Source organism: Salmo salar, unplaced genomic scaffold, assembly GCF_905237065.1.
Source record: "Salmo salar unplaced genomic scaffold, Ssal_v3.1, whole genome shotgun sequence".
Classification (NCBI taxonomy): domain Eukaryota; kingdom Metazoa; phylum Chordata; class Actinopteri; order Salmoniformes; family Salmonidae; genus Salmo; species Salmo salar.
The window spans coordinates 1-16,945 of NW_025549541.1; the positions used below are offsets into that span (position 1 = coordinate 1).

The 16,945-nt window shown below is 43.5% G+C and overlaps 1 pseudogene; it reads left to right on the forward strand.

Moving 5' to 3' along the window:
• The first annotated feature begins 6,026 nt into the window (after window positions 1-6,026).
• On the forward strand, window positions 6,027-15,614 carry LOC123723762 (membrane progestin receptor gamma-B-like; annotated as a pseudogene).
• Window positions 15,615-16,945: the final 1,331 nt, after the last annotated feature.

Genomic DNA, 16,945 nt, shown 5'->3' on the forward strand with positions numbered 1-16,945 from the left:
TGATATCCAGTGGAACAACCACTTTACAATAGTGCATCTAAATCTTTTAAGGGGGGTGGGGGGTTGGGATTGCTTTATCCTATCTAGGTATTCCTTAAAGAGGTGGGGTTTCAGGTGTCTCGGAAGGTGGTGATTGACTCCGCTGTCCTGGCGTCGTAAAGGAGCTTGTTCCACCATTGGAGTGCCAGAGCAGCGAACAGTTTTGACTGGGCTGAGCGGGGAACTGTCTTCCTCAGAGGTAAGGGGCCAGCAGGCCAGTGGTGGATGAGAGCGCCCAGTGCCCTTGTTTGGGTGTTGAGACTGATCAGAGCCTGAAGGTATGGAGGTGCAGTTCCCTTCACAGCTCCGTGGGCAATCACCATGGTCTTGTAGCGGATACGAGCTTCAACTGGAAGCCAGTGGAGAGAGAGCGGAGGAAGCGGGTGGCGTGAGAGAACTTGGGAAGGTTGAACACCAGGCCCGGGCTGCGGCGTTCTGGATGAGTTGTAGGGGTTTAATGGCACAGGCAAGGAGCCCAGCCAACAGCCCAGGTTGCAGTAATCCAGACGGGAGATGACAAGTGCCTGGATTAGGACCTGCGCCGCTTCCTGTGTGAGGCAAGAATTCGTACTCTGCGAATGTTGTAGAGCATGAACCTACAGGATCGGGTCACCGCCTTGATGTTGAGAACGGAGAGCGACGGGGTGTTGTTCAGGATCACGCCAGGTTCTTAGCACTCTGGGGAGGAGGACACCAGGGAGTTGTCAACCGTGCGAGATCATGGAGCAGGCAGTCCTTCCCGGGAGGAAGAGCAGCTCCGTCTTGCCGAGGATTCAGCTTGAGCTGGTGATCCGTCATCCACATGATATGTCTGACAGGACATGTGGTGAGATGCGATTCGACGCCTGGTTATCAGAAGGGGAAAGGAGAAGATTGTTTGTGTGTCGTCTGCATAGCAATGATAGGAGAGACCATGTGAGATATGACAGAGCCAAGTGACTTGGTGTATAGCGAGAATAGGAGAGGGCCTGAGAACAGAGCCCTGGGGGACACCAGTGGTGAGAGCGCATGGTGCGGAGAGCAGATTCTCGCCACGCCACCTGGTAGGAGCGCCACCTGTCAGTGGAGGACGTAATCCAGCGTGGGTCGCGCCAGGAGATGCCCAACTCCGGAGAGGGTGGAGAGGAGGATCTGATGGTTCCACAGTATCAAAGGCAGCAGATAGGTCTAGAAGGATGAGAGCAGAGGAGAGAGAGTTAGCTTTAGCAGTGCGGTGGAGAGCCCGTGACACAGGAGAAGGAGCAGTCTCAGTTGAATGCCCAGTCTTGAAACCTGACCGATTAGGATCAAGAAGGTCATTCTCGAGAGAGATAGCAGGAGAGCTGGCCAAGGACGGTACGTTCAAGAGTTTTGGAGAGAAAAGAAAGAAGGGATACTGGTCTGTAGTTGTTGAACATCGGAGGGATTGAGTGTGTAGGTTTTTTTTTCAGAAGGGGTGCAACTCTCCGCTCTCTTGAAGACGGAAGGGACGTAGCGCCAGTGGTCAAGGATGAGTTGATGCAGAGCGAGGTGGGAGGAAGGGAGAAGGTCTCCGGAAATGGTCTGGAGAAGGAGGAGGATAGGGCTCAAGTGGGCAGGTTGTTGGGCGGCCGGCCGTCACAAGACGCGAGATTTTATCTGGAGAGAGAGGGGAGAAAGAGGTCAGCACAGGGTAGGGCAGTGTGAGCAGGACCAGCGGTGTCGTTTGACTTAGCAAACGAGGATCGGATATCGTCAACCTTCTTTTCAAAATGGTTGACGAAGTCATCCGCGGGAGGAGGGGGAGGAGGAGTCAGGAGGGAGGAGAAGGTAGCAAAGAGCTTCCTAGGGTTAGAGGCAAGATGCTTGGAATTTAGAGTGGTAGAAAGTGGCTTTAGCAGCAGAGACGAGGAGAATGTAGAGAGGAGTGAGTGAAAGGATGCCGGTCCGCAGGGAGGCGAGCCTTTCTCCATTTCCGCTCGGCTGCCGGAGCCTTGTTCTGTGAGCTCGTAGTGAGTCGTCGAGCCACGGAGCAGGAGGGGAGGACCGAGCCGGCCTGGAGGATAGGGGGACAGAGAAAATCAAAGGATGCAGAAAGGGAGGAGAGGAGGGTTGAGGAGGCAGAATCAGGAGATAGGTTGGAGAAGGTCTTGAGCAGAGGGAAGAGATGATAGGATGGAAGAGGAGAGAGAAGCGGAGAGAGAGCGAAGGTTGGGACGGCGCAATACCATCCGAGTAGGGGCAGAGTGGAGAAGTGTTGGATGAGAGCAAGAGGGAAAAGGATAAGGTAGTGGTCGGAGATTTGGAAGGGAGTTGCAATGAGATTAGTGGAAGAACAGCATCTAGTAAAGATGAGGTCAGGCGTATTGCCTGCCTTGTGAGTAGGGGGGGAAGGTGAGAGGTTGAGGTCAAAAGAGGAGAGGAGTGGAAAGAAGGAGGCAGAGAGGAATGAGTCAAAGGTAGACGTGGGGAGGTTAAAGTCACCCAGAACTGTGAGAGAGGTGAGCCATCCTCAGAAAGGAACTTATGCAAGGCGTCAAGCTCATTGATGAACTCTCCAAGGGAACCTGGAGGGCGATAAATGATAAGGATGTTAAGCTTGGAAAGGGCTGGTAACTGTGACAGCATGGAATTCAAATGAGGAGATAGACAGATGGGTCAGGGAGAAAGAGAGAATGTCCACTTGGGGAGAGATGAGGATTCCAGTGCCACCACCCCGCTGGCTCGATGCTCTAGGGGGTATGCGAGAACACGTGGGCAGACGAAGAGAGAGCAGTAGGAGTAGCAGATGTTATCGGGTAATCCATGTTTCCGTCAGCGCCAGGAAGTCTAGGGACTGGAGGGTAGCATAGGCTGAGATGAACTCAGCCTTGTTGGCTGCAGACCGGCAGTTCCAGAGGCTGCCAGAGACCTGGAACTCCACGTGGGTCGTAAAAAGCGCTGGGACCACCAGGTTAGAGTGGCAGGCGGCCACGCGGTGTGAAGCGTTTGTATGGCCTGTGCAGAGAGGAGAGAATAGGGATAGACAGACACATAGTTGACAAGCTACAGAAGTGTTGTTTCTTGTATTATTGTCTCCTGTGTCTTTAGAGAACTGTTTCACTTTGATATCCTTTTCTTCTGTCCTGATTTTCTCTTTCTTTTCTTCTGTTAACTAGATATTCTTTGTTGTTCTTCGTTAGCTAGCTAGCTTCTTCCAAAAGAGTCCCTAGCAACTGCTTAGCAACTGGTAAACAATTCAGCTTTGCTAAGATAACTACAATTTTATGAAAAATAGTTATTTTTCAAAACGCCTATCTTCTTTGTTTGTTGCTTGTTTTTTCTCCTATTCAGTCTTGCAGTTTTCTTTTGCTTTTTTCCGATGTACTTCACTCTAAAAACCATGTAAATTTCAATATTTGTAGGAGCTCATTTTTCAGCTGCTGCTGCTCAAATTGGAGTTCCGGAACCACAGCTGTGCCAAGCATGTAGCATCATACCCAAGAAGGCTTGAGGCTGTAATCTATTATTATGAGCCATCCTCCCCTCCGCAGCCTCCACTGCATTGACCCTAAACCTTAACCTCAACGTTACCCTTAACCCCAACCCTCACTTAACCTGACCCTACTCATAACTCTATCAAATTGTTGAGTATCTTCAGATAAAATGTGACATTAATTTGTAATGGTACTGCAGGTAAAAAGATCAGGCTCTTCTATGATTTGTAGGACCATCATGTCTGTGCTGATATAGGCCTAGCCATGTAGTTGTTACTCAGTTTACACACTTGGTTAATTTTTACACATTCTAGTTGCTGAGATTTGAGATGAACTGTCCTCAAGTGAACCAAACCTAGAGCTACAGTAGTTAGCAATGTCCAGTCAAAGAAATAAAACATAATTTGTAACTATATTCGAACGAACAAAGCAACAAAATAAAATTTAAAAAACAACATTTATTTACATGACAGAAAATTACTAAGAAAAGGCCATACTTAATGTTACTACGTCTATAGCAAAAGTGGAATATGTGTTCAGATTTTGAACAACATAACATGGAAGAATGTTGATTTAAGCTTTCAGTCATCTCTGGGTGTGACACTCATTCTCTGGGCAGATGACATGTGTACATGCCTCTTTCTAACATGGAAGGAATGAGTGAAAGAGATGTTTCTTTCTGCCATTTACACCCTTCATTCATTGCCAGCCTTTATCTGGTGTGACTGAAACTCAGTTTGCATATTTGGCAGAGTTCAATATGGCTTGGTCCCAGATTTGTTTGTGCTGTTACGCAATGACCATACAGATGTAGGATCTTAATTTGATCAATCTTTTTGTTGCTGAGAATTTTCCTGCCGAGCAGGAAATGCAAACTTGTAGTGTATTCAAGGTTTAAAAAGTATTCTAAAGTTTATCATTTCCATTTTAAAATGTCACTTCATTTGCTCTAACGAAAAATGTATCAACCCTTACAAAAATGTCCATTAATTATAATCCACATAAGAATTCACATTTCCTGTTGCTACAGGATTATTTTCCCCTGTAGCGAACTGGCTCAAATTAAGATCCTACATCTGTAGGAGTTGGAAAAACAGCACAAACAGGTCTGGGACCAGGCTAAATTCACTGCTAATCTCCAGACACCTTCACTTAGGTGTCTCTTAATGGAAAATGGCCACCCATTCTAAAGTGATTCTTAAGACAATGAATGTCAGTAACAGCTGGTTCCTTGGAGACTGAGGTAGTGCTTGTTTTTGTCACTGTTACCTTGAAGTTGAACCAAGACTCCTCACTGCAAAACCTTTTTTATAAATGTATTGTCAAGTGCAGGTAAAAAAAGATAAAATTTCTTTACAATGAATAGCTTAAATAATACCTGTCTTTATTTTGTATTTCTTCCCCATGACTTGCATACCCTCATGTACAGCATCAGAACAGGTACAACCATGCATAGTATCAGAACAGGTACAACCATGCATACCCTCATGTACAGCATCAGAACAGGTACAACCATGCATAGTATCAGAACAGGTACAACCATGCATACCCTCATGTACAGTATCAGAACAGGTACAACCATGCATACACTTATGTACAGCATCAGAACAGGTACAACCATGCATACACTTATGTACAGCATCAAAACAGGTACAACCATGCATACACTTATGTACAGCATCAGAACAGGTACAACCATGCATACACTTATGTACAGCATCAAAACAGGTACAACCATGCATACACTCATGTACAGCATCAGAACAGGTACAACCATGCAATCAGACAAAAAAAAAAAAAGAGTTCATATTCACATGTCTTATTTCTTATTGATTTGCTCTTATTGACATGAATCTGATGTGGGACTGCCAGATATTATGGAAATCATTTGGTTCTGCCTTTGATGTTACAGTAGGACCTAAATCTTGTCCTCAAGGATGTAGCTAGATATTTAATTTAGCCACTGTGTTCAAGTAGGAGGATTGTAGATTTCCAGAATAATGTTATGCATTTCTTTGCTGCATGCATAGACAGATCAATATATATTTTTCTGCTACTTATTCCATGGACCTAGTTCACGAGTACCAAGCAGACACAAGCGAGGCAGGGGTTGAAATCTCTAAACATTACTGTGAAAGCTGCTAAACTTGCTGTACTGCTGTGCTCTTTCCCCTTTGTGATTGTTAGGCTACCGTAATCAGTCATTAACTCATTGTTTTTACTTCAGAGAACAATAGGCCAACTGCTCTCAAAGACAAACTCTGTAACTCATAAACCATTATCTTTCAAAATATGAAAGCTTTTGGTTAGACTTCTGTTGCCTTTTTTCAAAAGTTTTCTCCCTTGGCAGCTTTTTCGAAGAATGTGAATATTTTTGTGTGTCTGTGTGTGAACATGAACTCAGCTGCTCAACACCTTTTTGTCTTAGGGTGAAACTAGATGGGGTGTGCAGAGCCTGATGGGAGGGAGAGAGAGAGAGGAGGAGTGGAACAGGTGTACTGAATGTTCTGGGTGGGTGGGGAGTGGGAGGAACCGACAGAACAACATAGCAACAACCTTATAAAGGGAAAGATGCTCCCTCTCTCTGGCTTCAGTTCATACAGCAAGTGAAGTCAACACCACTGTCCTCTCAGACAACATGCTCAGCCTTATTAAACTGCCCAGAGTCTTCACCATCAACCAAGTCCCAAAAGTAAGTTACTTTACTTCACTACGTTTTATAATGACATATCCTACAATATTATTTTCAGAGTCGAGGTTATATTTTCTATTTAAGTCCAGTTAATTCAGAAGTTGGACATGTGGACATGGAATTTGAGTGGAACACTATTCTGAATCGTGTGTTTATTCGGTGCCACTTAGAATGTCAGGAATGTATCATTGTGACTCCCCTCAAGAATGTATAGTCAGTCCTACTTTCACTGGGAAATATGTCAACATCATCACCATTGTCTTTAGAGTAAACAGGTTACCCTCCATATGTATCTAGATATAGCCTACTACTGTGTGGTGAATGAGTGTTGGCCAACTGTGCAGTAACCCTGGGTTTTGTTTTGTTTAGGTGTTCCATGAGGACAGCATCATCTCAGGCTACCGACACCCTCGCAGCTCAGCCACTGACTGCATCCTCAGCCTCTTCCAGCTGACCAATGAAACGCTCAATATCTGGACACACTTCCTGCCCACATGGTATAGCTGAGCGACCCCTGTTACACTTACGGGGTTCCTTGTGAACGCCACATGGGGGCACATGTTTTGGTCACACTTTATTTGGATAGTCCCACACAAGATGCTCTGTAGATGCTCATACTATCAACAAATCTGTTTAGCAATTGCTTGCTAAATTTGGCTTAGGGTTAGGTTTAGAATCAGGGCTAGGGTTAGTGGATAGTTATTTCAATCAATCAAAAGTATTTATAAAGCCCTTCTTACATCAGTTGATGTCACAAAGTGCTGTACAGAAACATTGACATTTGTTTACAGTTATTGAACATCTACTGAACATCTACTTGGGACTATCTAAATAAAGTGTTACCCAGCACTAACACACCTAATTCAAGGTTGAATGGTTACGAAGTGCTGGGTAAGAACTAAAATGTGCACTCCTGTCACAGCAGTGGTATGTGTCCTTCAGACAGAGTTGTAGTAAATTCACAACCTTAACATCCTTCATAGATTAAAACAAACTGAGCTCTTTTCCTTAGATTCTTTATTCCAAAACTCTTCATCCTCAAAAAACAATGATCCGTATAGTTAAATGTGTGTCAGGTAATCCTGTGAATTGTAGTTAATAGAAGATGGGGGGACTTCTCAAACTATTTAATAACCCGTATAACATCTCTTTGAGGATCATTGTAGTATTCAATGCAGACCCCCCCCACCCCCATGGCAGTCCTCTGCTTCTTATTAAGGACGTGTAAAGAGCAGGTGTAGTCATTTAACATGATGGTTAACTGGAACCTCAGGGGACAGTCTCGTGTCAGTGATACTGGAGGCTTGACTGAGACGAAAGTAAACAGTTGAACTTTTCTCTCATGTTTAGTTATTATCTTTATAATTTGGATATGAACAATGAACATAACATGTATTTTAATGACAGAAAAGAAGCAACTGCATATTGAAACATGCTCTCTCACTCTCAATTCCCTGGAACAATGTTGCTTTGGATTTGGACTAAACCAGAAAACATAATTAACAGGTTTTAGTGAATAGCAGCTGAAGCATATTCCACAGGCTTGAGGCCTTCCACAGGAAGTAGTAGTTGATTAGCAGTGTAGCATGGTGTATGTGACTGTGTCTACCTGATGATGACAGTCGTTAAGACACTTGCCTCTGCACTGCAAGTATCAAGGACTCCTCTTTCTATTTCTCTCTCCCTCTCTCTCTGTCTCCCTCTTCTCTCTCCTCTCACAGCTCTCAAATGAGTTGCCACAATTAGTGAACAGCTCTGTGTAGTGATGGGGAAAACCACAAATAAGGTTTATTTGTTAATGAGGTGTGCAGAGACATGGAAACACAGCCCGCTGCCTCTGTAACTACTGTGTACAGGCCAGGGAAAACCTTGTGGTAGATACAGTAACTCACTGTGGCTGACTGAACTGGAGAATACAGTAATCTTACAAAAGACCAGGCTGGTTAAAGGGATTTCTTTCTTTTTTAAGCTATCACTGTGATGTTTAGGCGAACAATCCAAAATAACTATTTCATTTTGAAGAATCATAATTAACTTGCATTCTGATTTAATGCTGAAACAAGTACCACAAAATTGGTAAACGATTGCTCCCCCGATAAACAATTGGTCCTGAAAGGAATGCGTCCTCCAGTGCCAAACTAACCCCCTCTGTCCTCTGTGTGTCCTGACAGGTACTTCTTCTGGAAGCTGCTGACGGTGGTCCTGATGCAGGACGTGTGGCGCGACTTCGTTCACATGGCCCCTCCTGGTGTTCCTGATGTCGTGCTGTGTGTACCCGCTGGCCTCTAGCTGTGCCCACACCTTTAGCACCATGTCAACGCGCGCGACACATCTGCTTCTTCTTCGACTACGGAGCTCTGAGTCTCTACAGCCTGGGTGAGTAGACATGTCATAGAAATATAATTATTTTCAAAAGAACATTGTTGCCCCTAGCAACATGACTACTATATTATGCAGGTGTATTTCTAGAGGGAAAGGCATTGTATGGATTCTATCTAGTCAATGTATAAGGGGTTGGATTTGTATAGAGTTCTGAACCTGCAGGTCTTTTAACTGAGAGTCGTTGTATGATACCCTGATGGAGTTAGAATGGGTAGGAAGCACAGGGGGTTGGTGGCACCTTTATTGGGGAGGATGGACTTGTGGTAATGGCTGGAGCGGAATCCGTGGAATGGTATCAAATACATCAAACATTGTTTGATGCCATTCCATTGCTCCGTTCCAGCCATTATTATGAGTTGTCCTCCCCTCAGCAGCCTCCACTGATAGAAAGGGAATGTAGTCCCATTCAAATGGATGTTCTGTGGTGGGTACACTGGCCAGTCATACTTTTGATGTACAATTTGGAGTGTTGGATTGATCACATTACACATCTATGCCTGTTTCATTTGATCTAATTCTGTGGTTTCCCCCAATCCCAAATCAACCCCTAGCCGCTTGTTAATTCCTCATTACAGATCTGATGGAAGTACATGTGTCTGAGATAAATGGCACCAACTGCCTGGCCTACCACAGGCTTTATGACCATATTTGGCCCACCCATTCAATCCTTTTGGATTTTGGAGGGGCTTACAAAAGGTGTCTAGGGGTGGCAGTTGGGGTGGCAGTAGGGGTTGATGTGGAAAACGCATGCATAATGGTTTGCATTTATATAGCTCTGCACCCAGTTTTAAAAATCCCTTAGTGTGTAGCAGGTCTTGAACAGGACATAATGTACAGTCAGGGTAACTATACCCTCAACTAACTAATGTGAAGCACCAACCTGCCATACAAAGGGTGTTATTAGTTATGGAATCCATGCAGGAATGTGCTTAACCACATGTACCATGCATACTGAGTCCTGGACCAACCAGTCCTCAGATTGGAATCTACACTTCTGCCAGCATCTGCATGCTGAAGGGTGACGGTGTGTGTTTGTGTGTACACACGCATGAATGCCTTAGCCACATGAGTTCCCACATGTAGGATCTTAATTTGAGCCAGTTTGCAACAGCATGAAAGATCTCCTGAAACAGGGTGATCAAATTAAGAGCCTCCATCTGTATGTGTGTATATTATACACATCAATATAGTCTATGGTATATACACATAGTTTGCAGTGCCTCTGTATGCACACACGTTTGTATTTGTGTCTATTCCTGCATGTTTGGTTATGCATATTTCTTTCCCCTCCAGGCTCTGCCATAACATATTCTGCCTACGTGATTCCTGATAAGTGGGTGAACAGTTTGTTCCACCAGTACTATATCCCCATCGCTGTGCTAAACACTGTCATCTGTACCGCCTTAGCCTGCTACTCCAGGTAAGAGAGCTTTCTACTGGAAGGCCACTGTTGTTTGCAGGTTAGCGTTTTCCTTGTTCTGGAGGCAGCTCTGCAGTGGTCACTAGCTGGCACAGCCACAAAGTCATCAAATCTGATTTAAACCTTAACCCCAAACACACTGATAAACCTAACCTTAAATGAAAACCAAAAAGCAAATGTTTGTTTTCATGAATGTTTACAATATAGCCAGCTGGCCTATCTAAGGGGAAAACGCTCAGTTCTGCCTCCAGGTGTCACGGTTGTCGTAGGGTTTATACCAAGACGCGAGCGGTAAAATGTATACTCATCTTCTTTTATTAAAGGACAAAGAAGGAAAACCAAAACGTATACAAAAACACGACGACAAACACCAGGCCGGTAAGGCACAAAGCTATACACAGCAACAATCTCCCACAAAAATCCCATGACAAACACACACCTATTTATAGGACCTTCAACCAGAGGCAACGATAGACAGCTGCCTCCAACTGAAGGCCCCAACACCAATTAACTAAACATAGAAATACAAATGACTAGACTGAACATAGAACAATAACCAAAACCCTGGACTAATAAATCAAATACCCCTCTACATACATAACCACCCCGAACCATATAAACCAAATACCCCCTCTACATGAACACATACACAAACACACCCTGAACCACATAAAACAAATACCCCCCTGCCACGTCCTGACCAAACTATAAGAACAAATAACCCCTTTACTGGTCAGGACGTGACACCAGGACAAGACTCATAACAATAAATGTCAACCTGCCTGTTGTTTAGCAACCACTCAATCTCAGGCATCTCATAGTGCTAATGAGGATATTGTATAATTAGCTCTGGGTTTTAAAGGAATGTGATTGTTCAACTTGACCCCTAGCTTTGGATGAATTAATAAGATTACAAAATGACAATATTCCTCCAACCAGAAACAATCACATTTAGTCTAAATCCTACTGTGTGGACACATATTTGACATTAAACATTTTAATGTAGATTTGATACACACACTGCTGTTAAAAATTAATTTGGGGGAATGAAACTGCTCCTTTCAGCTCCTTTCTGTCAAAATATCTTGCATGATAGGAGGCAAATTGGACCAGTCTTTTACCTCAGCTTAGCTTCACTGTGTAGCAGCTATTGTGACTTCGCTTGTCATCGTACACTAAGCCAACACGTTGTTGTTAAAACGCACACTGACTGATTTGCCTACATTTCTTCATAATTATTACTGAGTATTATCTGCTTGATGGCAGTCTCACAATGCTTCTCCCTCCTCTTTTCTGCCAAGGCTTGGTTTACCATATATCCAATATAACCATGACATCATAAAAAGGTAAACATCATGTCGTCTCCGTTAGTCATGCGTTTTCTTTTGCTCTCTGTCAACTGCTGTGCTACTGCTAACCTAACTCACTGTGCTACTGCTAACCTAACTCACTGTGCTACTGCTAACCTAACTCACTGTGCTACTGCTAACCTAACTCACTGTGCTACTGCTAACCTAACTCACTGTGCTACTGCTAACCTAACTCACTGTGCTACTGCTAACCTAACTCACTGTGCTACTGCTAACCTAACTCACTGACTCACAGGAGGTTGGTGGCACCTTAATTGGGGAGGATGGGCTCATGGTAATGGCTGGAGCGGAATGGGTGGAATGGTATCAAATACATCAACCACTTGGTTTCCATTTTCACATATGTAGACACTGGTTTGGTGCTGGAGATAATGAATATGAGGTTGAAAAGTGGCGGAGTTGCCCTTTAAATATTAATGGTACTATGCACCTCCCTTTTCAATTATGTGGGTGTGAGCTAACAAAAAAACATGTAGGCCTCGTCACTCCATAGATAGACTATCAAGTGTGGTTTTAGTTGGAAGAGGTAGTAAGGAGAGGGAACACATGTACAGTAGTTAGCAACAGATCGTGTGTTTTTATGTGAAGAGGGAGTTGGCTTCATATACACTGGAATGTGTTTCAAAGCTACAAAAAACAGAATCTATTTTGCTAATCTGATCTGACAATGACACAGCAGTTATGGTTGTGTGAAAGGTAAGGAGAGCAAGTGAGTGAATTTAATTGAAGCCGTGCATTCGGAAAGCATTCAGACCTCTTGACTTTTCCCACATTTGTTACATTACAGCCTTAAAAAGCGTTTTTGCTATTAAACTAGAAATTGAGCTCATGTGCATCCTGTTTCCATTGATCCTCCTTGAGATGTTTCTACAACTTGATTGAAGACCACCTGTGGCAAATTCAATTGATTGGATATGATGTGGAAAAGCACATGTCTATATAAGGTCCCACAGTTGACAGTGCAGGTCAGAGAAAAATTGAAGCCATGAGGTCGAAGGAATTGTCCGTAGAGCTCCGAGACAGGATTGTGTTGAGGCACAGATCTGGGGAAGGTTACCAAAACATTTCTGCAGCATTGAAGGTCCCCAAGAACACAGTGGCCTCCATCATTCTTAAACGGAAGAAGTTTAGAACCACCAAGAATCTTCCTAGAGCTGGCCGCCTGGCCAAACTGAGCAATCGGGGGAGAAGGAACTTGGTCAGGGAGGTGACCAAGAACCCGATGGTCACTCTGATAGAGGTCCAGAGTTCCTCTGTGGAGATGGGAGAATCTTCCAGCCATTTCTACAGCGCTCCACCAATCCGGCCTTTATGGTAGTGGCCAGACAGAAGCCACTCTCCAGTAGAAGGCACATGACAGCCTGCTTGGAGTTTGCCAAAAGGCACCTAAAGGACTCTCAGACCATGAGAAACAAGATTCTCTGGTCTGATGAAACCGAGATTGAACTCTTTGGCCTGAATGCCAAGGGTCACGTCTGGAAGGATCCGGCACCATCCCTACAGTGAAGCATGGTGGTGGCAGCATTATGCTGTGGGGATGTTTTTCAGCGGCAGGGAATGGGAGACTTGATGAAAATCTGCTCCATAACTCTCAGGACCTCAGACTGGGGTGAAGGTTCACCTTCCAACAGGACAACGACCCTAAGCACATAGCCAAGACAACACAGGAGTGGCTTTCAGACCAGTCTTTGAGTGGCCCAGCCAGAGCCCGGACTTGAACCCAATTGAATATCTCTGGAGAGCCCGGAAAATAGCTGTGCATCAACGCTCCCCATCCAACCTGACAGCGCTTGAGAGGATCTGCAGAGAAGAATGGGAGAAACTCCCCAAATACAGGTGTGCCAAGCTTGTAGCATCATACCCAAGAAGACTCGAGGGTGTAATTGCTGCCAAAGGTGCTTCAGCAAAGTACTTAGTAAAGGGTCTGAATACTTATGTAAATGTGATATTTCTGTTTATTTTTATTTTTAATACATTTACAAAATGTATTTATTGGGTATTGTGTGTAGATTGATGAGGGGAAGGAAAACATTTGAATCCATTTTTAGAATAAGGCTATAACGTAACAAAATGTGGAAAAGTCCAGTGGTCTCAATACTCTCCAAATGCACTGTAAGTGATTTGTGATGGGAATATAAAACCATGAAAATGTCCTGTGTAATATTTAAACAAGATGAGTTCATGCTAGATACAAAAATGCACTGAAAAAGTGTCTATTTGGGAGCAAGTTCATAAAGGCTACAGTTTATTCCCAAATTCAATAACGGGAAATGGGTTTCTAATCATTTGAATAACCATGCAACAGTAATGCAATATTTTGTTCCCTAGACGCTGTTAAGAGCATCTTCTATTCATCTATCCTTAATGCACAGAGATGGGGAACAAAGAGATGGCATACGTTGATTAATTAAAATCCGTAATTATTTGCAGTGTATAATGAATGTGCATGGATTTGGCTCATTGTGATGGCTGATAAAACAACCATAACTTTTTTGTTTCAGATTGTCAGAGTGTAAGAGCCCAAAGTTTGGCAAATTTCTCCGCATTCTAGCTTTCGCATTACCCTACCTGTTCGACAACATTCCTCTCTTCTACAGGGTGAGTCATTACATTTCTCACCCCTCTGTGTGACAGACGCACCTTCTCCTGTGCCTGAGGAAAAGTTGAAAAGTATCGAACAGTGTTTGTCATGTTGAAGTGTACTGTGTCAATGTTTGATTCATGTGATGTTTTTGCCAGATCGTGGGACTAGGGATGAAAATGAGCTGAAGCTAGTATTGTCTGATTATTGTACGACTATATATTTTTAAACCTAGCAAGCTCTGTACACTTTGTTGTCTGGTTAATGGTATAATTATAGTCAAGTCAGTGGAATGCAGGTGTACATTTATTATTTATACAAGTATTTATGAACAGTTCTAAAATTCAGCTATTGGATCTTAATTTGACCAGTTTCTCACAGCAGTAAAATAATCCTGCAGCAACAGAAATGTTGATTATAATTATAGATTATAATTCATTTTTGTATGGGTTGATACGTTTTTAGTTAGGGCAAATCAAGTCTGAAATTTTGAACTGTAAATTACCAATGTTAAAATATTTTTTAAAGCTCAAATACACTACAAGTTGGTGTTTCCTGCTGTATAGGAAATGTCCTGCAACAACCGGGTGATCAAATTAATATTCTACACCTGTGCCATGCTATCTTGGTTCAACAGCCATGTGGAGTGTGACTGTGATGAAGCCTGTCACGTGACGCGAGGCTAATACATTCTACTGTGTTTTGACAGCTCTTCTTGTGTGTGGGTGAGGGCTGCACTGACAACGATACCAACGCTCTCCACCACACCCACATCGTCATGGCCTTCCTGACCGCATTCCTCTTCGCCACACACCTACCAGAGCGCCTGGCCCCAGGCAGCTTCGACTACATAGGTCAAAGTGCATGGTTTATCTGGAAAGGCTGCTTGTTTGATTCATTCAGAATGATTTGTCACTGTACTGTGCAAGACTTGTTGCAATACAGTGGATACTGATCAACACTGGCTTGACATTAGTGGTATGACATATGTAGCATTAAAACAACATAGTAGTCTTTATATCACTGCCTCTGGGTCTCACCGTGCCTTCCTGTTTCCCCCTTATGCTGTGGAGGCCAGTTCTTCTGTTGCTGGCCAGTTACAGTTCTCCTCCTTGAGTTCTGCTTCGTACCTTTCCTGTACCACTACTACTGTAGGTATTTAACCACAGTCCTTTTGCACCCTCTGCAGGTCACAGCCACCAACTGTTCCACGTGTTCGGCATAATTGGCACTCATTTCCAGATGGAGGCCATTGAACAGGACATGGTGATGCGACGCCCGTGGCTCCTCACGTACTCTCTGCCCATCACCTTCACCAACACACTGGGGGCGGCACTGCTGAGTGTAACCCTCAGCCTTGGCATCATCTTCCTCTTTAGTCTGCCTCTGCTCTGGTCAGCCACCCGGGGAGAACACACTGAGAAGAAGACATAGTCACATCCAATAGCCAAGGGCTGCCAGTACCACTAGCACTAGCCATTAGCCACATGCTAATGACAATGTATACAGGATGTAGTAACTGGATGGTTCAGTTGGTGGAGCATGGTGCCTGTAATGCCAGGATTGTAGATTTGATTCACAGGGCCACCCACACGTAAAATGTATACAAGCATGAATGTAAGTCACTTTGGATAAGAGCGTCTGCTAAATGGCATATATTTGTATTATATTACTATTATTAAACTGGACACTGTGGTGGGGGGTGGGTTTGGGAGAAGAGGTGAACAAGTGAAGTGACCCACTATGACTTATTGGTGTTGGATAGAGGTGAAGTCATGACAAGATACAATGCTGAAGGGGCAATGAAATGTTCTTCACATAATGTCAGCATGGATGAATAAACTGGTAGCTGAGCAAGAGCTCCAGATATACTACAATGAGGGACAGACAGTGGTACCTCTGGTAGTATTACATTGACTATAGGACTAGTACACAGTACTAAACACATAGGCCTTGCTTTTGTTCTCTGATTTACCAACGCTACTGAGGAGCAGGAAGAGGCTGGAGCAGTGGGAAGTCAAACTGTTTATGAAGACTCAATCCACTGAGGAGCAGGAAGAGACTGGAGCAGTGGGAAGTCAAACTGTATATGAAGAATCAATCCACTGAGGAGCAGGAAGAGACTGGAGCAGTGGGAAGTCAAACTGTATATGAAGAATCAATCCACTGAGGAGCAGGAAGAGACTGGAGCAGTGGGAAGTCAAACTGTATATGAAGAATCAATCCACTGAGGAGCAGGAAGAGACTGGAGCAGTGGGAAGTCACAAACTGTATATGAAGAATCAATCCACTGAGGAGCAGGAAGAGACTGGAGCAGTGGGAAGTCAAACTGTTTATGAAGAATCAATCCACTGAGGAGCAGGAAGAGACTGGAGCAGTGGGAAGTCAAACTGTATATGAAGAATCAATCCACTGAGGAGCAGGAAGAGACTGGAGCAGTGGGAAGTCAAACTGTATATGACGAATCAATCCACTGAATGTTACATGACGAGGAATTTTCAAAATTCCTTCAATTTCATTTTTCTTTCTTTTTAAACACATTATTTTTATACTAAATATATTGATCACATGATCATTTTTATACACAAACAATGGATATGTACCACAAACATATATCAACAATATTAGGGCCACAGTCTGTAGTCTAAGGGCTGTTCAGTAGAGGGTTTTGGTAGTCTACTGTAAACTAAAATCAGCACTGAAGGATACAATAACTTATTAATTAAGTGTACAGTATGTATGATGGTCAGCTACTAAAGTGAATGTGCCTTTTAGAGATAAAAATGATACATGTCACATCGCTTTCCTGTACACTGTTAAGTACAGTATTATTTAAAGCGTCACCAAGAGATTATAGTTCTCCGTTAGACATTAAACATTTTCTTTGGCTCCTGTAAATCTTGTCTTATTTTAGATCATATATTTTGTAATGTTATTTATTGTGAATTCCCATAAATAAAAGGTGTATGTGTATTGCCTTGAAATGAACTAGAGAGCAAAAACATCCTGTGAATGCAACACAAGAAC